Genomic DNA, 24054 nt, shown 5'->3' with positions numbered 1-24054 from the left:
AAAGAATACTCACAACTCGATAATAAAAAGACAAATGACAATGGGCAAAAGACATTTCTTCAAAAGAAGGTGTATGATGGCCAATAAGCATGTGAAAAGATCCTCCACAAAATATATTAGCTATTGCAGGAATGGAAATCAAAACAATGATATACAACTTCATACCCAAAATGATAGCTATGTACTTTTTAAAAAGGTAGATAATAACAAGTGTTGGTGAGAATGCAAAGAAATTTGGATACTTATACAGCGCTGATGAGATTGCAAAATAATGCGCTTGCTTTGGAAATGAGTTCGGAACTTCCTTAAGATATTAACATACAGTTACCATACAACCTAACAATTCCACTCATTGGTATATAACCAAGAGAAATGAAAACATATACCAAAACTCATACAAGAATGTTCATAGCAGCATTATTTATAACAGCTAATAAGTGGAAACCCAAATGTCCATCAGCAATGAATGAATAAATGAAATGGGTTATATCCATACAATGGAAAATTATGCAGCACTAAGAGAATGATGTATCGATATTCGCTATTACATGGATGACTTTTGCAAGAACATTATGCTAATTGAAGGAAGCTAATAACAGGAGACCATTTTGTATGATTCCATTTCCATGAAATGTTTAGAGTAGGAAAACTTACAGATACAGAATTTAGATTAGCTGTTGCCTAGGAATAGGTAGCGGTGGAGAGATTGGTGGAAATAGGAAATGATCCCTAACGGGTTTGGGTTTAGTTTGGGGAATGATGAAAATATTTTAAAATTGATGGTGGTGGTGGTTGCAAACTCTGATTATACAAAAATCCGATTGGACTGTGCACTTTAGGTGAATTTGATGGTATACAATTTATTTATTGATAAAGTTATTTTAAAAATCCAAAGGATATAGAAAAGCAAAGAAGATCAAGCTCCAGGCAAGATGAAGGAAGCACATACCACTCTCCTGCACTACAATGCAACTAGAACAACTGGACAAATGCATGAAGAATCTATTTGAGAACCCCACAATGTAAGGAGTACCAGGCAGATTGGAGAAAAAACACCTGAATTCAAGGACTGACCAAACTGACAGTTAGTTTGTAACTTTTTTCCTCTGGTACCTTCCAGCCTGAGCACAGTGCACCATGAAACTCAGAATTGGGGACAGGGGTTCAGATAGAGAATGTCAGGAGAAAGCTTCTACTTCTGTCTCAGGGAGCAGGAGTACAGACATATACATTTATTTTTCTTCACTTCATTCAATCACGCTGACATCCCAAAATGACAATGAAGTGGCATACCTCTGGGATTGATGCGGATAAAACTGCAAGGGCTTTGAAGATAGAGCTGACATTGGAACTCACCCCTCAGGAGGCAGGTTGAACCTTGTGACCTGAACCTAACCAGGTCAACTGCCTACTAAAGCAAAAATGTCCACAATCTCTGTAGGATTTAAATGAGACCCAAGGTCTCATAAGATAATAACCAGAATACAACCTAAAATTGCTTGGTATGTGAAGAACCAGGACAACTTAAACTTTCACAGGAAAGGAGAATCAACAGATGCCAATCCCGGGGTGATGCAGATGTTGGAAGGATGTGACAAGGACCTGAGCAGCTACTCAGCAAATACTCCAGCCAGGAATTATGAACATTCTAGAAACAAATGGAAACAGAAAGTCTCAGCCAAGAACCAAGTCAAAATCTTTAAACTGAAAAAATAACTAAGATCAGGAACAAGGCAAGGATGTCCACTCTTGTCATTCAGAATGACCATGATACTAGAAGTCTGCCAGTGCAATGAGACAAGATATGGGTGGGTAGATAGATAGATAGATAGACAGATACATACATACATACATACATACATACATACATACATACATAGAATATTGATGAGAAATGAAGAAATAAAATTATCCCAAATTTCAAAAGCCTGATTACCTACATAAACAAAACAAACCCCTCAATGAATACATAAAAACACTTCTAATACTAATATGGGAGATCAACAAGTCACACAATAGGATACAAGGTCAATACACATAACTGAATCATATTTCTGTATCTTAGCAATGTGTTGAAAACTTTTTTAAAGTACCATTCACAATAGCTCCAAAAAGCAAAAAAAGAAAAATTTAGCTGTTGAGCTAGCAAAACTGACAGAGAATCTGCTTGCTGGACACCACAAAACACTAGATAAATATGACTTCGTCCTAGAAGATATACACCTAAAAATATATTCAGCCTCGTTAATGACTAGGGACATGCGAATTAAAATAAAAATGAAGTCCCATCACACACCTCCTAGAAGGGCTATCGTTAAAGACAACAGACAGCACCAAGTACTGACAAGGATGTAGAAGAACTGGAACTCTCTACATTGCTGAGAACCATGCAAAATTTTGCAGCCACTTTGGAAAACAAGTTGGTAGGTTTTTTTAAAAAAATTCAACATACACTTAATATACAACCCAGCAATGCCAAGTGAAATGTTGGAAAGCACTGTTCTAGATGTTCTAGATGACCTATGCAAATATGCAAGCAAACAGCCGGATGCTCCCTGGTGAGGGCAGGTAACCAAGAAGGGCTTCAGTCTCAGCTGTGTATGTAGGCTAGCTTCCCAACTCATTTTAGTTGAGTCATTTTCTTTCCAGAGATGACTCTATGCTACAATGATGATGTGAACATTGGGAATTTTTTATTATTGTGCTTTTTATAAATGATCCTATCATGTTTCCAGTCTACCATTCCATTTCTTGTCAGTGCCACTTACCTGAACACTTCTAGGTGAACAGATTAAGCCATTTCTACACCTGAAAAATTGAGAACTGGTCTACAGGGACTGACAGCCAGGTATCCTGTACTAACTCATTGGTCTCCAAGGTCACGATGAATGCAGAGCTCTTTAATCCATTGTGTCTGGGGCAGATGAACTTTCCTGGATACCATGAAATATTTATGATTTTTAAAAAAGAGAGAGACTTCATATTTTGAAGCAGAGGAGATTGGGGGGAGACTTTTGGAGGAGTTGCTAGAGCCCACAGAGATTTAAAAACAGAAACTGTTGATGCATTGTTTTGTTTGGAACTGTGAATTACATTGAGAAGGATTTTTCCTTATTGTTTATTCTCCCTGGGTTTCAGTTTCCTTATCTGTCTTTTGGGTTCAAAGTATAATCCCAGTGAGGTCTGTCCAACTGTAATGAGTTTAATGGATGGACCGACATCCCAGTCACCTTTCTAGAAGGTCGGAATCTCAGTGCACTGATTTCCCAGCTCTAGGAGATTGCCTGTGCTTGCACCACGTACCCAGGGAGGCCTTGGCTCCTCCCACAGCAGTTCTGAGACTTTCACCTGAGGATCATTCAAGGTCCCTGTGTACAATGCAGATTCCACAGCTGCTCTGCCAGATATTTTGATTTTGTAAGTCTTGAGCTGAACCCAAGAAACTGCAGTTTAAATAAACATTCCAGGTCATTCTGATGCAGATGATCTGTTCAAAATACACTAAACTGTCAAGGTTAATAAAACCACAGACTGTACTAATATATTGCTGAAGAGCCACTGTACCACCTCACTGGGTCCTTTGGCGAAAAACAAACAAAGCAAATTTCTATCCAAGGAATTTGAAATCTAAGTTGTTTTTGAAAAAGAGTATTAGGGGAAGAGGTTAAATAAAGAAAAGAAACTTCTCTCTACATGGATTTCCCTAAATTTTTTTTAAGGTTTATTTACTTATTTTAGACAGACAGAGAGAGAGAGAGAGAGAGAGAGAGAGCATGAGCGAGCGGAAGGTGCAGAAAGAGAAGAAAAAGTCTCAAGCAGACTCCCTGCTGACCGCAGAGTAGGGCTTGATCCCATAACCCTGAGAGGGTGATCTGAATCTAAACCAAGGGTTGGAGGCTTAGTAGACTGTGCCACACGGATGCCCCTTTCCTTCCCTTCCCTACCTTGTTTAATTTTCTATAAGGGTTTTCCCCAACTAGAAGATGTGTGTTCTCTGTTTGATAAGATCCAGATGTTATTCCTATATGTTGTTATGGAGATGAGATGAAAAGCAGGAGTAGTCATGAAAATGCCAGAAAACATGACATGATCCAAAGGAGAGAGAGGAATTAGAGAGAAAATAGTGGGTTTAATGTGAGCCTAATCCAGAAATTAGAGAGATTTCCACTGTGTGAGTGGAAATAGATTGGCTCATTCTGAATTCAGACATTGTAATTTATCTTGAGATGAAATGTCAGGAGGCAATGGCCATGTCGTGGAAGTGGAATGGGGACAAATCCACTGGGTACAAGTCTGCCTCTAACATTTGCCGACTATGTAGTGTGGGGCGAATTCCCCAACCTTTGTGAGCTTCGTTTTTCTCAGCCCTAAAATGGCACCAACGTGATTCATATTGAGATTTTGTTGTAAAAATTAAGAGATAACACTACAAAAATCCATTGTAAAATTGAAAGCTTATCAGAATTAGGAAAAAAAATTAGGAAATTATTTATATGAGGTAATTTGTGGTTTACCCCAGATGAAATAATAAGATTATATTTCTTTATATAAACTTGAAATCACAAGTTCTTGAATCTATGAGAAGAATGGTTTTGCTCCACGTAAACCTGAGACTTTAGACACAAACAAGAGAATAAATAAAATGGGAACCCTCAAGAAATGGGCTTTCGTTATTGTTTGGGGAAAATCTTTGAAAATTTCTCTTGGAAGCAATACAAGAGGCATCCCCCAAAAATCACACTTATTATGTTACTAAGTGAGTGCCAAGAGTTTCTGAAAAGCAATCAAAGACACGCATTCAGAGTCCACTGAGCCAAAGAGGCTTGGGTTTAATTTAATGAGTTTAATGAATGGTCCTACATCCCAGTCACCTTTCTTAGAAAGCCTGAATCTCAGTACAGAGATTTCTAAGTGCTTATTCTGTAGAACACAATTTCTATCTGACCTCAGGATGTCTTCATTTTATGAAGCTTTTTATAGCTATCATTGAATATATTGTCTGACTAGCATTTTTATTATTGAGAGAAAAGCTTTTGGTCTATGATTCATTCAGACAACTCTTGACACTTCAGCATAGAATTAACTACAAAAAATATACATAAGCATGCCGGTGCTACAGAGCCCGATTTCAATACTGACGTGTGAGGATGCAAAGGTTCAGATCCAGTGAAAAGATCAAGGGATTCAGGAATGGACATGGGTACACATGAGAGAATGTACAAGGGTGTGCTTGGGACAGGGTAGGTGATAGATGGAATATCCACAAGTCACACCTCTTTCCTGGAGTAATTAGTAATTAAACCCCTTTCAATATCAGAAGCAATTTTGCAATAAATTATGGGTCACTTGAGTGATAGATCAAGTTGGAATTGTGATTTTCCTCTGTCTGCTGTGATAAAATACAATTTGCTGAGTCTTCCCTAACCTAACTGTGGTTTTTTCACCCTGGTTTCTGGCCCTTTTTGGATTTTGAGTGCACACAATTCAACCCATGCCAATTGGCAACAAAATGTTTTAAAGAATTTTTTTTAGAATCCACACACTACGCTCTTAAACATGAGCTCTGAGTGGACATAGTTTGAGCTTTAGAAAGTTAGTGAGGCTTTTTTTCCTTTTTTTTTTTTTGTTTTGGGTCAACAAAAGCTATCAAATAGTTTCATTTTTATTAAAATCTAGTGGCAAATAGAGATCACACCAAGGGGAAATAAGATACACTTTTAATTAACAATTTTCATTTCTACTAATTATAGGTCTATCAGTGTCATTCTAATTTAAACCAGCAATCCCTCCTCGCTAATGATTTCTTAATGATACTGAAACCATGAGGCTGTGTCAGTGCTTTAGGTCTGCGTCTGCTCCTCAGGGCCACATCTACTGTGCCCTGGATGCATCTGGGGTGAGGGTGTTGGGGTGCCGAGGGTTCATGTGGAGGGCAACAGACAGCCCAGGAAACCCAGAAGGGTGGGAGTCTGAAACCATAAGTAAGTTGAATATGGTCAGGTTTTTGAAACTGCAAGTGCATCTTATTAATTTGAATGTCTTTCAAGTCTTTAGTTCTAGTCCTTATTATCATTCATCTTTATTTAAAAAGGTTTTGAGCACCCAACACTCTGTGAGAGCATATATGTATTTTAAAGATTTTATTTATCTATTCATGAGGGACACAGAAAGAGAGGCAGAGACACAGAGGGAGAGAGCCTGCTTCTCCCCTGCAGGGAGCCCAATGTGGGACTCGATCCCAGGACCCCGAGATCATGCTCTGAGCCAAAGGCAGATGCTCAACCACTGAGCCATCCAGGGGCCCCAAAATATATTTTTAGTATAAATTTTAAGACCTAAAATTTAAAAATGAATAAAAACAGCTTACTCATATTTTCCTCTTGCCCTCATTGTTCTGTCACACACATTGGGGAGGAGCAAATGCCCCATTTTGGAGACCCTTGCCTCAGATGCCTTTTGACATTCGTCCAGCTGTGGATCTGGATCTGGATTACATATCTGGAAGGATGTACAAGCCACTGGCTTGGGAGGGAGAAGTGTGTATGCAGATTTTCTCAATGTTCTTTCAGCTTTTTCCAGACCCATAGACTCCATGGGTGGATGGGACACATGTTTCCTGGCTGCTGGTGGTCATCCCATGTTCCCTTACTTTTGAAAACACATTCTTAAGCATGGCTGTCCTCTGTCACAAAGGAAGACATGATTTTTATTTTCCAAGGCTATGTGTTATACAAACATCCTTGAAAAGTACTCAGTGCACTGCTCATAAGAAACACCAGAGATCCATGGAGAATTGTCTCCCTGCAATAATGTTTATGGCATTTATTTCTGCAGAATAATGATAATTTCTGGTTAGTCTTATTTTTATATGTAAATGGATCTAAAGTTTACCCCAGTTCTTTTAATTTTTACTCCCCCCCCCCTTTTTTTAAACTTTATTTCTTGTTTGGATAGATTTCATTATTAGGTAGTATTTTTTTTTTATGTGTTTACTTGTTTTTGTTTATATGTGTTATTTTGTTTTTATTTTTATAAAGAGCCCATAGAAACCATATTTCTTGATCTCTTTCACATTTAGGAACATCTACTATTTTTTGCTTTCCTGATGAGTTGACTATGTATGATATTCTTAGACCACGCTTTCTTTCCTTCAGATCTTTAAATTCTCCAGTAAATGTTATGAAGAAGTCTGAAGTTCACCATTTAGCACCTGCCATAGTAAAAATGGATTTGGGTTAAAAAAAAAAATCAGTGAATATTTAAAATGACAGAGGAGGGGTGCCTGGGTGGCTAAGTCAGGTGAGAGCTGCCTTCAGCTCAGGTCATGATCTCAGGGTCCTAGGACGGAGTCCTGCGTGGGACTCCCTGCTCAGCGGGGACTCAGCTTCTCCCTCTCCCTCTCCCCCTGCTTGTAAGCTATCTCTCTTTCTCAAATAAATAAATAAAATCTTAAATATAAAATAAAATGGCAGGGGAATGTTTGATGAGGAACAGAACATTTACACACAGAGAAGTTAAATGTTCTGGTTCCCTCCAAACACCGCCCCCTCTTCCTGACTCTTCACCTTGTGATATTAACCAGAAAGGTCTAAAGAGAAAACTCCAGGTGTTTATGGTCTTTTCCTGCAGACTCTGGTCCTCCCACACTGTGCTGCCAGGCCAGGCTTCATTTCCCACCTACTGCCTTTAGGATCCCATTTTACATATCAAAGGACTGGGCTCTACCAAGATTCCAGGGAAATTTAAAAGGACAAAAATAAAATGGTATTCTAAAGCTATTAGTTGGGGACAAACAGGAACTACAAGAAAGTCACACAAATACAAATAAGGTCTAAAAAAGGCCCTGAAGAATGTTGTCAGGGGGATCCCTGGGTGGCTCAGCAGTTTAGCGCGTGCCTTCGGCCCAGGGCACCATCCTGGAGACTTGGGATGGAGTCCCACCACGAGTCCCACCACGAGTCCCACGAGTCCCACGTCAGGCTCCCTGCATGGAGCCTGCTTCTTTCTCTGCCTGTGTCACTGCCTCTCTTTCTCTCTCTCTCTGTCTCTCATGAATAAATAAATAAAATCTAAAAAAAAAAATGTTGTCAGATTCCAGATGATTCTGACTTTTTCTTTAACCTGTTGTTCTAATTCATCCATTTCCATATGAAAATATGACCTCCTTGTGACTACCGTTAGTAAGCCTCTATAGCATCAGACTTGCACCTTTATTTTTAGCCTAATTAAAGATAAACTTTCTACTTCCAAAAATGGAACTAAGCACGGACTTCTTTTTTAAAATCATGAACGAATCATTTACAATGAGAAGTTGACTCACAAGGCATGTGTGAAACCAAAGTGAGTGTGGAGGCTGCCTCCCATTCTCCCTATGCCTTGTGGGGTGGTCGGGGAGCCAGGTTTCATTTCTTACCACTCAGGCCAGAAGGGCATACAATGACAGTAGTGACACAGGGGTTCTGCTAGGAGTTTGTGGGGCCCAAGATTGAGTTTCTGTGTGTCCGATCTAGGTCACATTCCCCCCATGGGCTCCCAGGAGCCGCCACAATGTGGACCAGTGCTCATCCTCCTCCCTCAGGCTTCTCCAAGGAGGGAGAGAGAGAATGGCCTTAGGGCCGTCCCTTTTATGAGACTAGCCAGGGGTGTGTCTGTCCTCATTGAGAGCAACCCAACCAGGAACTGCATTATATCCAAGTAACTGGTAAACAAGACACTTTCTCCTTGACCAAACATGAATCAGGCTCCTCTGAACTCTCTTCTCAAGTAAGCCCTGACCTCAGGCTCAGTCATCTTAGCAAGAACTCTGCTGAATTGGTTTGGTGAAAATCCTCCACTTTCCAAATCTTATCACCTTGGACTTCCCAGTAAGAATCCCCCTATGTGGTGCAGTCAGTTAAGCATCGGACTCAGTTCAGGCTGTGATCTCAGCATCATGATCTTAGGGTCGTGAGACTTCAAATATAATGGAAGTGGGGTGGTCTTGTCTAAAGGGGAATCTTTCTCAAGATTTCATCAATGCACCCTTTTGTGGTTTTGCTGTTTCACTGGTGAATGTTTTCAGCATTGTGGGAAATAATTTATTTTTAAAATGTAGTTGTGATTTTTAAGATTTTAAGGAAGGAAATCTCAACAGATAGGGTCATTTCTTGACTTAAGATGTTAAATTTCATTATGGCAGGAGATGTGTCATTGGGTGTATTGTCATGAGCTCTGTAAACAGTGTGATACTATAATATATCTAGCAAGTGAAGGGTCTTCAGGTTTATGGTGTTGAAATGCTGAGTGTTGGTTTGTGGATAGAAGCAGAAATGCCCATGCCATGTGTCTCTGTTTGTGAGATAGTAATCTGATAACCATGAGGTTGTATTGTTGCAGATAATATCATTTAAGTGCATTATTACTAGATGAGGGTATATAATGTTAGAAAACAAAATGCAACTGAGTAAATTTTAAAGATATTGTTGGCTTCATTCAACAATTAATGAATTAGGTAGCATTCAATCTAGCAGATAGAAAGGAGCTCTTAGGACCTGTCCAAAATGAAAAAGAGCAGGGATAAGGAAGTTATAGTAGGCATAACAGTAGGCTGGACACTACAAGGTTACCTGAGGGGATGGCAGGAATCTATCCAGCAGTTTACCTAACTAATGCTGATCAGGTGATTCCTGATCGACTGGTTTAAGATTCCATTTTTGGGAGAATTGAATTTGTAACAAACTCTTGTTTTGGGGACATGAGGCTGAGCATAAATGACTCCATATTGAGTCTATGGTCTGGATTTTAACAGTAATATGGCGTGCAGCCATTAGGGTCCCAGCACATATCTACTTAGGGTTCTGGGTTCTGTGCTTTTTGTTTCAATATACAAGTAAAGGTTCTCATTTTGTAGATACAAAGAAAAGGGATGACTGACACCAACTTTCAACATGTCCCATAGCTCCTAGTTTTAGGCTAATGTTTGGATTCAATTATTTTCATTTAATTCAATCAATTAAAACGGCTCTCTGCTGCCTGCTGCCACTTGCTTCCATTCTTTTCAAAGGATTCTGTCTTCATTTCTAAATGTTGTGTCCAGACAAGCTGGAAAGAAGAAGAGGCCAGGATGACTCCTAACACAGCCATTTGTTTTAGCTCTAACAGAGAAAAAGCCAGATCTGAATGTCCACAATAGCCAAACTGTGGAAGGAGCCACGATGTCTTTTGACAGATGAATGGATAAGGAAGATGTGGTCCATATATACAATGGAATATTACTCAGCCATCAGAAGGGATGAATACCCACCATTTACTTTGACGTGGATGGAACTGGAGAGTATTATGATGAGTATAATACGTCAATCAGAGAAAGACAATTATATGGTCTCACTCATGTGAAATATAAGAAATAGTTAAAGGGACCATAAGGGAAAGGAGGGAAACTGAGTGGGGAGAAATTAGAGAGGAATACAAACCATGAGAGACTCCTAGCTCTGGGAAATAAACAAAGGGTTGCAGAAGGGTAGGGGGTGGCAGATGGGGTAACTGAGTGATGGGCACTGAGGAGGGCACTGGGTGTTATACTATATGTTGTCAAATTGAATTTAAATATTTTTTAAAAGAATAAAATAAAAAAAAAAAGAAGCCAGGTCTGGCTGCCTGTACTATTGGAATGTAGATGCCTAACAGCAACACCAAATATTAAACCCAAAGGAACAAGGAGAATATACTTTCCAGACTAAATAACCTCTCCCTTGAAACTATCCACTCAACTTGGTAACCTCTGTTCCTCAGGGCAATTGGTGGTAACTTTTTTTTTAAAAGATTTTTTTATTAAAGTAATTTCTACAACCAGCGATGTGTGGCTCAAATTTACAACACTGACATCAAGAGTTGCATGCTCTACCAACTGAGGCAGCCAGGTGCCCCCACTTGTTGATAACTTTAAGCTATTTAAATCAGCTCAAGGATATTTCTTAACATGATCTCTTATGTATAGACTTAAACAGAAACTATTTTATGTATAAACTATATTATCTTCCTTATCCTTTTGCTATATTTGTTTTCCTTTCATTTTTTATTTAGTATTTTATTTTTAAATCCTTTGTTTTAATGTCAAGTTGGTATAAAAAAGAACAATTTCCAAATAAAACCTACATATCCTTAGCTCCCCGACACCCTGTCCAGATCCTAAAATAATCTTCAGCTCCATCTGTTGACCCTAAAGAAGTCTCTATAGGAAAGATATCCAGCCGCAAACCCAAGTCATTGTTCCTGCAAAGCTCCACATAGTGGCAAGCCCTGTCCCTAGAGCCTGAAATCCGTCAGAACTCAGTGGCTAGATAAGTCTCAAGGACGACTGGAAAGAGGGCTGTGTCAATGAGCACCTGTCTAGGACAGCAGGCAGATTGTACCTTGTCCTATTGACCACAGAGCCCCACAGGGTGTTTCATGGAAGAAAAGGCCCTTCGAGAACTGCAGCACAGAGGTATGGAAGGGCTAGCCTTTTGTCAGAGAATTCCCCACAAATGCACAAATGCGTATGCACCCCTTGGTGGTGGGGGGTGGCTACAGGAAAGAGTAGACGATAATGTGTACTAGGTGGAATGATGGGGGTCACATTCCAAATTCTTTTTTTTTTAAGATTTTTTATTTATTTATAGACACACACACACACACAGAGAGAGAGAGAGAGAGAGAGAGAGAGAGAGAGGCAGAGACACAGGCAGAGGGAGAAGCAGGCACTATGCAGAGAGCCTGACGTGGGACTCCATCCAGGGTCTCCAGGACCATGTCCTGGGCTGCAGGCGGCGCTAAACCGCTGGGCCACTGGGCCTGCCCACATTCCAAATTCTTGAGATGAAGTGTAGCTCTTCAAATTCTACTTGCTTTGCCTGGGATAGGTGGGTACATCGTTCTGATTATTACTGAAAATATGCTCCCCCTTTATCAGCAAGGATGCATTGCCCTTTTTTAGGCTGTGTTAGGATCTTATTTAAGATGATTTTAAGGAGAGGGAGGAGCATCTGGGTGGCTCAGTAGGTTGTGTCTGCCTTCTGCTCAGTCATGATCCCATGGTCCTGGGATGGAGTCTAGCAACAGGCTCCCTCCTCAGCAGAGTCTGCTTCTCCCTCTACCCCTCCCCTCTGTTTGTGATCTCTCTCTCTCTCTCATGCTCTCTTTCTCTCTCAAATTAATAATAATAATAATAATAATAATAATAATAAACGATTCCTATGACTCTAAGAAACTGTTCTGCCCATAGGCCAAGAGATAGATTGAAGTCCCAGTTTTCACTGCTAGATATAGAAGAAAAACATAACTCCTGCAAGGTAAGTCCTTGATTTGGAGTTGGGGGAGAGGGGATTAGGCAAGCTAAGAGATCTGCTCCAGCTCAACTTGTCTACTCTAAGTATTCTTTACAACCCACAAATCTATTGTATTAAAAGAGATAAACATCCTGGTGTGTTTTAAGCCACTAACTCACAGGATTATTCTGAAGTAGCAGAAAAAAAGAATATATACAGAAGGCCAGGACTGGGGAGAGTGGTATACTTTCCAGACTAAAAATTTTACACATCTTTTTGGGGAAAAAATTGCTTTTGGGGTGATTTTTTTCTGGCACAAAATTATCCAAGAGGTGGTGAATTAGTTGAGGAGCCTCATTATATCCTACTACCCAAAGGCAAAATTTCCACATCTGAGATTCTTCTTTAAAGACTCTCCTTTTGGGGAGTGTAATAATTCGGCTAAATTTCACTTCATCCGAAATTTTTGAGACCCTGAAATATACAAAAGAAGCTTATTCAGTAGGAAACACTGAGTCCATCCTCCTCTTTCCATTTATTATTTTGTTTTAAATAAAGACTACTTATGAGTTGGTTTAAGTATAATCCTGTGTCTGGTTCCACAAAAATGCACGTAAGCATCCTGATAGCCTAGATCTCGCTGTGAACAGCATGGGTTCAAAATTTGGCATGTCTGCAATTATTCAAACATCGTCATCTTTCATTAGTTACTGATAAATTAGGCAGGATGACAAAATTTTGAACTAATTTCTCCAAGAGATGGATGGTGAGTATCCACTGCACAAGCGGTTTGAAAGTCTGGCCTGCAGTTTCTAGGGCTTTTGCAGCCTGCCTCTGCATCAGGGAACTACTTAAAAGAACTACTTAAAAATCAGGTATACCTCAGATTGCATGGACCTCAGATACCTGTGTATTTTTTAAAAGTCAGAAAGGCAATTCTGTTCATCTTTAGGGTTTAGAAACTATTGTTGTAATAAAAGGGCTTGCTAATTATTGTATCTGCCTAAAGAGATGAGCCCATGTTTTGTTTTCAGCAGAGATCATAGATCACACATGACATTTATCATAAATCCTACATGATTTGACAAGTGTGTCATGGACCAGAGAAAAAGCTTAAATAATTTCCCTGGGGTTATAAATATGTGAACAGCAAAGCCGTAACCAGAATTCACAGTCTCTGAATTGCTATTCCGTTTTATGAGTGAGATCTGCTGTCATTCTTCATCCCGTCTCTGATATAGTCAAGTGAAATGAAGGCAAAGGAAAACAAAGAAACTCCTGGATATCTTTTTAGTCTCTTTTGGTAAGTTTTAGGGTATAAGAGTCCTGAACATGATGAATGAAAACAATTAGACTGAATTAAAGATAATTACAGAACAAATAGAGGTCTAAAATCTGAAGAGACACCAAAGCTTGATAATCAAGCCAAAAAACACACAAGTTAAGTCTAATGACTGGATACAAATACTAGCCCAGGAACAAAATAGTAACGGGTGTGTCCAGAAGGATAATGTCAAAGAAGGATGTTCACAAGTTAAGCAAATCCAGTTCTGTTTGAAAAAAAGAATGACCATATTCTGTCTATTGCATGGCTAGCTAATGCACTAACACTTGGCCATTGGATACACATATACATTTATGCTTATGCATATGTCGTCTATATACACAGAGAATCTGGTAGGGTCAGGGCAAAACTATTTTACTTTTTTTTTTTTTTTGGAAGAAAATTGTAGTTTATAGAAGTGCTTTTGTAGTCGGTGGTGAGGAGCACAGAGCCAGTATTGCTGACCGTTGGTTTGAGGGTTGGGGGTCTTGATCGAAGAGAAATTAAAGCCCCAGTATTCGTGAGTCCAAAGAACAGTCTGAAGAATGTATGGGTGGCAAAACATCTATCTGATCCAGGGTGAAAGCTCTGCCTCTGGGTGCTACCAACATGCCAGGGGAGCAGGAGAGATTGTCTGAAGCAATAGTAAAGTGAGAGTAGTAGAGTCTTCAGGGACTTGCATCTTCCAATCACACTCTAGAGTCTTGGGATCCAGGATCAGTCCAGGAGGGCTGGAGAGGAGGGTAGAGCTGTCCCTGAGCTGACCAGCCTTGACTGCCTCGTTAGGGTGGAGGAATGGGGAAGTAACTGTGAGCTTTGGCCTCTTCTCAGCTAGAGCCCCAGGGGGTGCTAGTGGGAGCGGGAGGATGAGGGGTTGAAGTGGGTGTGCTCCAGGGCTAGGAGAGGCCCCTAGGAACGCCTGGGTGGCTCAGCGGTTGAGCATCTGCCTTGGCTCAGGGCGTGATCCTGGAGTCCCAGGATCAGGTCCCATGTCAGGCTCCCTGCATGGAGCCTGTTTTTCCCTCTGCCTATGTCCCTGCCTCTCTCTCTCTGTTTCTCATGAATAAATAAATAAAATTATAAAAAAAAAAATGAGACCCCTAAACTCTCTGGCAAGTCTAAATGTAAAGAAAGAGAAACTCCTCCCATTTCAAACCTTGCCTCTTAGAATGGCTAAAATTAACAACACAGGAAACAACACGGTTTGGTGGGGATGCAGAGAGGTGAATCCCCTTAGTGGTGGTGGGAATGCAAGCTGGTGGAGCCACTCTGGAAAACAGTATGGAGTTTCCTCAGGAAGTTAAAAACAGAGCTACCCTATGACCCAGCAACTGCAGTACAAGGTATTTACCCAAAAAACACAAGAATACTCTTTTCAGAGGGATGCATTTACCCTGATGTTTATAGCCAGCAACAGCCAACTTATGGAAAGAACCCAAGTGTCCATGTCTGATGGCTGCATAAAGAGGGAGTGGTGTATATATATGGACACACACGATGGAGTATTACTCAGCCATCAGAAAGGATGAAATCTTGCCATTTACAATGGTGTGGAGAGTATACGATGCTACATGAAATAAGTCAGTCCGAGAAAGACAAATACCACCTATCACTCATATGTGGAATTTAAGAAACAAAACAGATGAACATAGAGGGAAAAAAGAAAAAAGAGAGGGAAACCATAAAACAGACTCTTACCTAGAGAACACACTGAGGGGTGCTGGAGGTGGAGGTGGAGGGGGCAGGTAACTGGGCCATGGGCATTAAGGAGGTCATATGATGTGATGAGCACTGGGTGTTGTAAGTGAGGAATCACTGAAGGCTACTGAAACTAGTATCGCGCTGTATGTCAACTAACTGCATTTTAAATAAAAATTTGAAAAAGGGAGAGAGAAAAGAAAGAAAAGAAACTTATTACCAAGGAGTAAGGGTGTCTGTGGAGGGCGAAGTGGGGAGGAGGCCAGGTTCACAGAGGAGAAGCATTTGAGCAGGTGTGGGACGGGGAGGGGTGCAGAGCACCGAGGGTGCTGGGGGGGGGCGGGCGTGGCAGGTGCGGGGAGGGCCGCTGGGGATGTGCCGAGAGGGGACTCCAGGTATTTTAGTACTATTGTAGGCATCGTGGGGCCCATGTAAGCAGCAGCAAGTTTACACTTCAAGGACTAAGCCCTGCTCCAAGGACTTGTTCTTTCTCATCAAGTACTCACTCCCGGGTAGTCCACGTGCACCGAGGCGGCGCGCACCCCGGCCTGGGACTCACGCGTGGGCGGCGCGGGGTCAGCGGGGGGGGGGGGGGGGGGGGGGGGGGGGCAGGGCACCTGCGCGGCGCCAGCCGGTCGCGGTGAGCCGCAGGCACCGCCTAGGAACCCGAGGCCCGGGTCAGGGCGCGCACCTTCGCGTTGCATGAGCGGCCGCGACCGGGACCGGAGCTGGGCCAGCGGGGAGCGCGGGCGGGGGGGGGGGGGGGGGTGGAGCGCGGGGGTGGGGGGAGCGCGGCCGAGGGCAGGGCCAGCAGCGCCCCCAGCGGCCCCTCGGGGAAGTGCCTCGGGGAGCCCTGCGGCCCGGCCCGAGCCCTGCGCACAGCTGGAATCCCCCCGGGCCGCCCGAAGCACATGGACTGGGCTTTGTAAAAGGGAGTCGGAGGGCCTGCAACTGAAGGAAAGGACAGAGAAGGCCTCTTTTTTTTTTTTTCCTTACCCCAGATTCACTGGAGCTGCCGGGGCCTGCTGAGGCCGCTGACCCCGGAGGCAGAAGGAGGAAGGGAAGAGCTGAAGCAGACAGGTGCAGACAGGTGTCCTGAGGAAGGTGGCTTGGACCAACAGGGAAACGTTGACTAGAGGAGGATACAAAGGAGAATATTCAAAGCAGGAATAGCCAAGCCCTGTAGGTGTCCAAGTGTGGTCTCCGGGCCAGCGGCAGAAGCAGCACCTGGGAACCTGTTAGACATGTGGGGGATGGGCCCCTACCCCCCAAATCTGCTGGGTTACCACCGCGGGATGGGGCCCCGCAGTCCCGTCTTAACACGCCCCCCCCCCCCCCCCCCGGGACTCTGAGGTTGGCTAACACTTGAGAGCCACTGGTTTACCCTAAGGCCCTTATTTCCAAATACTGGGCTGTGGTTTGACCCACTAGACTCACCTGGAATCCACAGAAGGCACATTCTTGATCCACACCACAGAGAATCTGTAGCTCTGAAGGCGAGAGCTGAACGATTCAGACTCTTAAAAAATTTCCCAGTGATTCTGTTATTCATCAACGTTTAGAAGAGATTGTCTTTCTGAGACACTGAGGTCAAAATGAATTGAAAGATTTGGCCTCATTATAGAAGGGCTCGTTTAGCAAGTTGTGGAGATAGCATAGAGCCAGTCTAAGAATACGGATTTAGGAGTCAGAGAGACGTGGGCCAAGTCCCAGGATCAGAGGCACCTGCTTCACTCAGAGGAGCGTGCAATTCTTGATCTTGAGGTCGAGAGTTCAAGACCCACGTGGGAAGAATTTACTTAATAAAAATTAAAAGAATTCCCAGAATTACTCTAAATCTAAGCATTCTTATCTATAAAGTGGAAATAAAAATTATCAAGGCATTGTTATAAAGATTAATTGAGGTAATGCATCTAAAGCTCTTAGTAAAAAATAAAGATAAAAAAATAAAGCTCTTAGTGCTGGGCATGTTGTGGTGTTAACTGTTATTATAGTAATCTAATTCTATTCTTTTGAAATGAGACTGGATGGGATGGGTGGAGTGCAATTAAGGAAGACTTTGAAAGCTAGATGGAGGTTGTATTAGTGAGGGTTCTCCAGGGAAACAGAACCAATAAGACATATTTTTATATAAATGTATATAAACATATATAAAGAGATTCATCAGAAGGAATTGGCTCACATGATTATGGAGGTTGAGAAGTCCTAAAAGCCGAAGTTGGCAAAGCTGGTGGCCAGGAGAGCTGGTGATACGGTTCCAGTCCTCATCGGAAGACCTGAAACCCAGGAGAATCAACGGTGTAAATTCTAGTCCAAGTCTGAAAGTATGAGAACCACGAGAGAGCTGATGGTTTAAATTCCAGTCTGAGGACAGAAGATAGTTGTTTCAGCTCAAACAGGCAGGCAAAATTCTATCTTCTTCAGTTTTCATTGAGCTCAGATTTGCAGTTAATCTGAGGCCCACCCACTCTGGGGAAGGCAACCTCCTTCATTCTACCAATTCAAATGTTAATCTCATCCAGAAACACCCTCATTGACACGCCGGGATCATCCCATGGTCCAGGGGAATTGACACAGAAAATTAACCATCGAAGAGAGGCATCTGATCTGAGCCACTGGATATTTGGGGCAGCTGAGTGACATAATGGAATCATGGCCAAGAAAGAGGTTGAATTAGTTAAAAACAAAAACCTCAAAAGTTAGCGTGAGTGCAATTATACTTTATATTCATTAAAAAACAAACTATTAAGAATAAAATTAATCATGCATTATAGTGAGCAGAAGGGAAACACAGGATTTGAAAAGAATTGTGTGGGACTGTCGTCATAATAGCGGCAAAGTACAATTTGTGCATTTTGCTCTTCGGCAGCTCCTTTAGGAAGAAGCCCGTCAATCAGCAGGCGGAATGCTGGATGTCAGCAGGATGGGGGCTCAGCGAGAGATTGGAGGGTCCAACAGTTCACAGGAGACGTAAGAATGGGGGAGAGGCTCAATCAGGTGCTAAAATGCATCTAATAAAGGAAATATTTTTAAAGGAGCAGATGTCATCCCTGAAGATAAATGCAGATTGTGTACTTTAATGGAAAGAGGATTATAGAATACATCTGTCTTCATTTGTTATCTGGACTTAGTGAAACACTTTTCACTATCATTGGTGCTACAGAAATAGTTTTTGTGCCTTAATGTGCACTAAGTACATTGAATTCAAATAGCACTTAGCTTTGGGGGATAGTTAAAGAATTTAGGAATTTCTCTTTTCCCAAAAAGAAATACGTATTTATGCATTTATAAAAACTAGGTCCCTGAGTGGTGACCTGGAATGGCCTTAGTCGCCCAGCTAGACAGTGACAGAAAAAATACTTGGTCTCTGATTCTGACTCGTTTTCTCTTTGTACTCTATCTTTAATAAGACCTTGGGAATCTAGTAAGTATTCTCATGTGGCAGGCACAAACTGGATGTTTTCACACACATATTCTCACTTCGTCTTCATAACAATCCTTGAAATTGGTGTGGTGAAGATTTTCCTCCTCCCTTTATAAAGGAGCAAACTGACAGCCAGTAGAGGAATGATTTGTTTCCAGGCACGCATAGCTAGAAAGACATACAACTAGGATCCGAACCATCCTCTGGATTGTAGTTCTAGTAGTCTTTTAGTTACCTCTCAAGAGTGAGAAATGAAGGGGTGCCTGGGTGGCTCAGTGGTTGAACTTTTTTCTTTGGCTCAGGGCATGGCTCCAGGGTTCTGGGATCCAGTCCTGCATCGGACTCCCCGCCGGGAGCTTGCTTCTCCCTCTGCCTATGTCTCTGCCTCTCTTTCTCTGTCTCTCGTGAATGAATAATTGAAATCTTAAAAAAAAAAGACTGAAAAAAATTGTACTCAGGGACAGATTTACTTTTACTTTCTTCTTTATGGTAACAAGACATTAATTTTTTCTACTGTTAAGATAGGAATAAAACCTTTAAGTGTTGCATGATCAATGGTAGTTTTTTGAAATGTTTGAACTAAGTAATTATGGTGACAAGAGTGGTGACAATAGACTAAGATGCTCAAACCATGTGACTGCTTGGCTAAATTTTGTAATCGATCATGGAGAAATCAGCAAGTCATTTGCTCCTTTCTCATAAACCAGAGATGGTGACAGTGGCTGTTAACAAGGACACTTGAAATGTGAATGAAAGCACCAGATTTATTTTTAGCTGTATGGCAACATGATGTACTTTTCCGCCTCGACTTTTGTCCATTTCAATTTTGTTTGACTTTTATTTGACTTTTGAAAATGCACAAAAATCACAAAGTAATAACGCCTGTCACAAGTGAAACAATGTGAAGCATAATCATACTCATTCAGAGATATCCATAAACTTCTCCAAGCCTGTAGAGACATGAGCATCTGGAGGTGTTTTGTTTTTGCCAACATAGAAACATACTGTGTTCATTACTCTGTAGTTTGGTTTTTTAACTCGACAGTTTTTCGTGGGCACTCCCACAAGTTAGTTTCTTTGTAAACGCACAGATTTTATATAAATGGGATATAATCATGTGCATTTTTTCTTTTTTGCGTTTTTTTCTTATTTACCCTTTGCTCCAAATATGAGGCCTCTGAGTTGTATCAATAAACCTCAGTGTCCATTTCCACTTCCACTCAGTCCCTGCAGGGTAGGCTCACACATCAGATCCAGATGCAACCCTTCCTGCATGTTCTAACATTCCTGGAAATTGTTACATGTCTTACAATCCTAGCTTTAATGAAATATGGAATGCATTCATATATCAGAGAGCCTTTCCCTTCATTGTTTGCTTTATAAAAAACACAATCATGTTTTACATACTTTTCTGTCTCTTTTATTTGGTAGAAATCCCTCGAGGGAAAATGGTAAAACTCTCACCCTTTTATTTATTTTTTATTCTTTTTTTTTTTTAAAGATTTGATTTATTCATGAGAGACACCAAGAGACAGGCAGAGACAGGCAGAGGGAGAAGCAGGCTCATTTTGAGGAACCTGATGCAGGACTCGATCCCAGGATCCCAGGATCATGACCTGAGCCAAAGATAGACACTCAACCACTGAGCCACCCAGGCACTCCAACTCTCATCCTTTTAAACATATTAGAATATATTCGATATTTCTCTAGTGATGGGTACCTATTTCCTAGTTTTGTTTTTTGTTTTAATCTTGCAACAAAAATACTGCAATAAATATTCCTGTTGATGTATCCTAGGTCCTGGTGCTCTCATGTCCCTGAGATAGATCCCAAGGAGTGATATTTCTGGTTCAAAGGATGTTATATTTTTTATTTTAGAGCGTTGCCAGATTACATAATGGTAGTAGCAATTCACTCCGGTTCTGGTTATGTGTTGCTACACAACAGACCACATACAATCTTAGTGGCTAAACACACCACCAGTTACTTTACTTAGGAATCTTCAGTGTGAACAGAATCTGGTGGGGGATGATTTGGGTTTGGACTCTGCCAGTGTCAGGGCCCAGAGCTAGGAGGGCTTGCATAGCTGGGCTAACCAGCTGGGAGCTGCCCAGATCTCTCCCTCTCCAGATATTCTCAAGACCTCTCTGTGTCATTTCCAAATTAGAGATCTCTCCAGTGTGCAGTCTCAGAGCTCGGGTGGAAGCTGCAGGCTTTTTCTGAACCAACAGTTGCTATAACTTTCTGTCACTCTTTCATATATGTTCTATTTGTCAAGCAAGTCACTGAAGGCCAGCCCAGACGCAGGGGAAAGGAACGAGTCGACCACAGATCTCATGGGCAGTAGACAGAGAACTTCTCCCATCTTTTCCAGCTGGGACTTGTTGTTCTTTAAAAGTGTTGTCAATTTTGACAGTTAAAAACAGGCAAATCACTGTTTCTTTTATAGTTGTATGAATCTAGGTGAGGATGAAGATCTTGTATGGTTGTGGACTACTAGAATTTTGTTGTCTATGAAATATCTGCCTATTCATATATTTGCTTGTTTTGAGTTGTTTATAATTTCCTTCATAATTAGTAAGAGGTTCTTATATTTTAGAAATACTACTTCTGGGGGCTTCTCGGTGTTAAGCGTCTGCCTTCAGCTCAGGTCATGATCTCAGGGTCCTGGGATCAAGTCCCGCATGGGGCTCTCTGCTCAACAGGTAGTCTGTTCCTCCCTCTTCCTCTGCCCCTCTCCCACCTCATGCCCTCCCTCAAATAAATAAATAAGGTCTTTTCTAAAAAAAGAAATACCACTTTTTCTTATCATATGTGTTGCAAATATGTGTTCTTTTCTATACTTTAAAGAACTTGGCTTTGTTCTATGGTGTGTTCGCTCTACAATAAACTTTATGTGTGTGTAGAGATAAGTACATCTGTCTTTTCCTTAGTAATTTTAATTTCTTATGTTGCTTAGGAAAATATCAACCACCTCATAACTGTCTTTTCTTCTAATACAGTTATTTTTATCTTTGTATTATTTTAGATTGAACTCAAATCTGGAAATTTTGTTTCATTTTAGTTTAAAGTAGCATACAGCTTTGTTATAATGCTGCTTGATGGCAAAGATACTGTGAAGAAACAAAGCCAGAAAGATCTGGGGGCTTTATTCATTTAACATTTAATTTATTTAGCACCTACTATGTGGCTGGGACTTTTTAGCTATTGGAGATACGGGGATAAAGATGGGTAAAGCCCCTGTTTCAATAGTTTACTGCTAGAGTCTGAGTGTTTGTGTTGCCCCAAATTCATGTTAAAATCCTAATGCCCAATGTGATGATATTAGGTGGTGCTACAGTCACAAGGGTGGAACCTCATAAATGGGATTAATGTCCTATAAGCGACCCCACATTGCTCCCTAGCCTCTTCCACCATGTGAGGATGCAGTGAGAAGCTGGCAGTCTACAATCCAAAAGGAGGTCTTCACCAAAACACGAGCATACTGCCTGCCACCTTGATCTTGTACTTTTCAGCCTCAAGAACAGTGTGAAATAAATTTCTGTTGTATATAAGCCACCCATCTGTGATATTTTGTGATGGCAGCCCAAATACACTAAGGTGCTGACCTACCTTCTAGCAGGAGAAAGAAAGACAAACAAATGAACAAATGAAGTGAAAACAAACTTGGTATTTTCAAGGAAAAGAAAGATCAGTATGACTCATAAATAGACAGTGAAGAACAAAGCAGATAGAGTTCAGATCAGAGAAGTAGTAGGCAAGGGTCAGACCAGGGAGAGCCATGCAGGCCCTAGGAAGAACTTTGGCTTTTTTTTTTTTTTAATAGGTATCATGGGAATCCATTTGATGCTTTAATCAGGGAGTGACACAGTTTGATCTACATGTTTAGAATGTCAAGTTCCCTGCTATATGGAGAATATACTGTAGACAGTCAAGAGTAGAGACAGGGAGACCAATCATAATTGTAGAGATGGGTAGTAGAGGCTTGGGTGAGGGTGGCCTCAGTGGAGATGGAAAGAAGTAGATTGGAGAGAAACTTTGGAGGGAGAAGTGACAAACTTGGTGATGATTTGGATGCAATGGGAAATGGAAAGTTGAAGGTAGGTATATATTTATTAAAATGGGGAATTCTGGGGAAGGACTAAGTTTTGGTGGAAATGAAAATCAAAAGTTCTGGGCTTTCTCGTTTTTTAAAACTGAGGTCTAATTCTCCCAACATAAAATTAACCCTTTTGAAGCCAACAACTTAGTGACTTAACAGTACATCCACAATATCATATGACCACTATCTGTATGTAGTTCCAAAACATAAAAGTTCTGTTTTGAACATGTGAACTTTGTGATGTCAGATGGATGACTCCATGTGTGACCCTGTTGTTCATGGAAAGATCTTGGCTGAAGATGTAAATTTTTGAGTTATGGTATTCAAGCCATGGGGCCTAATGGGATTACTTAGGGAGAGAGAGTGAATAGAGGTGTCCTCTGTCTCAGAGAAGAGAAGGCACTAACAAAGGACACTGAAGAAAAGCATACTCTATAGAAGGGAGAAATTCAGAAGGGGCCAGTGTTCCAGAAGCCAAGAGAAGAAAGTATATCAAATGTTGCTGAGAGCAGAGAAGATCCCATTGGATTTGACAAGATGGAAGTCACCATGACCTTGGCAGGTTTTCGGAGACAGGAAATGAGAGAAACTTGACCAGAGAGAGTTAAAGGCAAATGAGGTGAGGAGACTGAGTACAGATGACGGATCCCTTTGCTGTGAATTGGTGATGTAAGTGGAAAGGTGTGACATGAGGATCAGGGAGTGTCTGTTTCAAATATGAAAGATACTAGAGTATGTTTATGTCCTGGTGATAATGATCATTTATCATTATCTTAAGATAATTATAATACGATAATCTCTTAAAGAGATAAATTGGTACAGGAGAGAGAGGGGGAAATTGGATGCAAATCCTTGAGGATGTGGAAGTGATGGAGTATGGTTCATAGATGGGATGGTGGCCCTCATGGGCCTGAATACTCCTATTGAGACAGAGCAGATGGCAGGGAATCTGAGTGGGATGCTCGCAGGCTGGTAAATTCTGTGGTGGGATAATGAGGCAGCTCTTAACGGTTTCTTATCAAGGAAGGAGAACAAGCAGGATGGCTGCTCCATTTCTAGACCCTGAAGGACTTGGAATAGAGAGAAAACAAAGCTTCCACTTAGAGGTCTGCAGTAAGAAGTGTCATCAGGACAGAGTCAGGGCAACAAAGAGAATGGTGTGAACTCTTTGAATAGTAGAGACATCTGCTGATGATTGCGGATTTTAGGGAACACAGAGGAA

This window comes from Vulpes lagopus, chromosome 2 (assembly GCF_018345385.1).
Source record: "Vulpes lagopus strain Blue_001 chromosome 2, ASM1834538v1, whole genome shotgun sequence".
Classification (NCBI taxonomy): domain Eukaryota; kingdom Metazoa; phylum Chordata; class Mammalia; order Carnivora; family Canidae; genus Vulpes; species Vulpes lagopus.
This window is presented reverse-complemented; position numbering follows the sequence as displayed.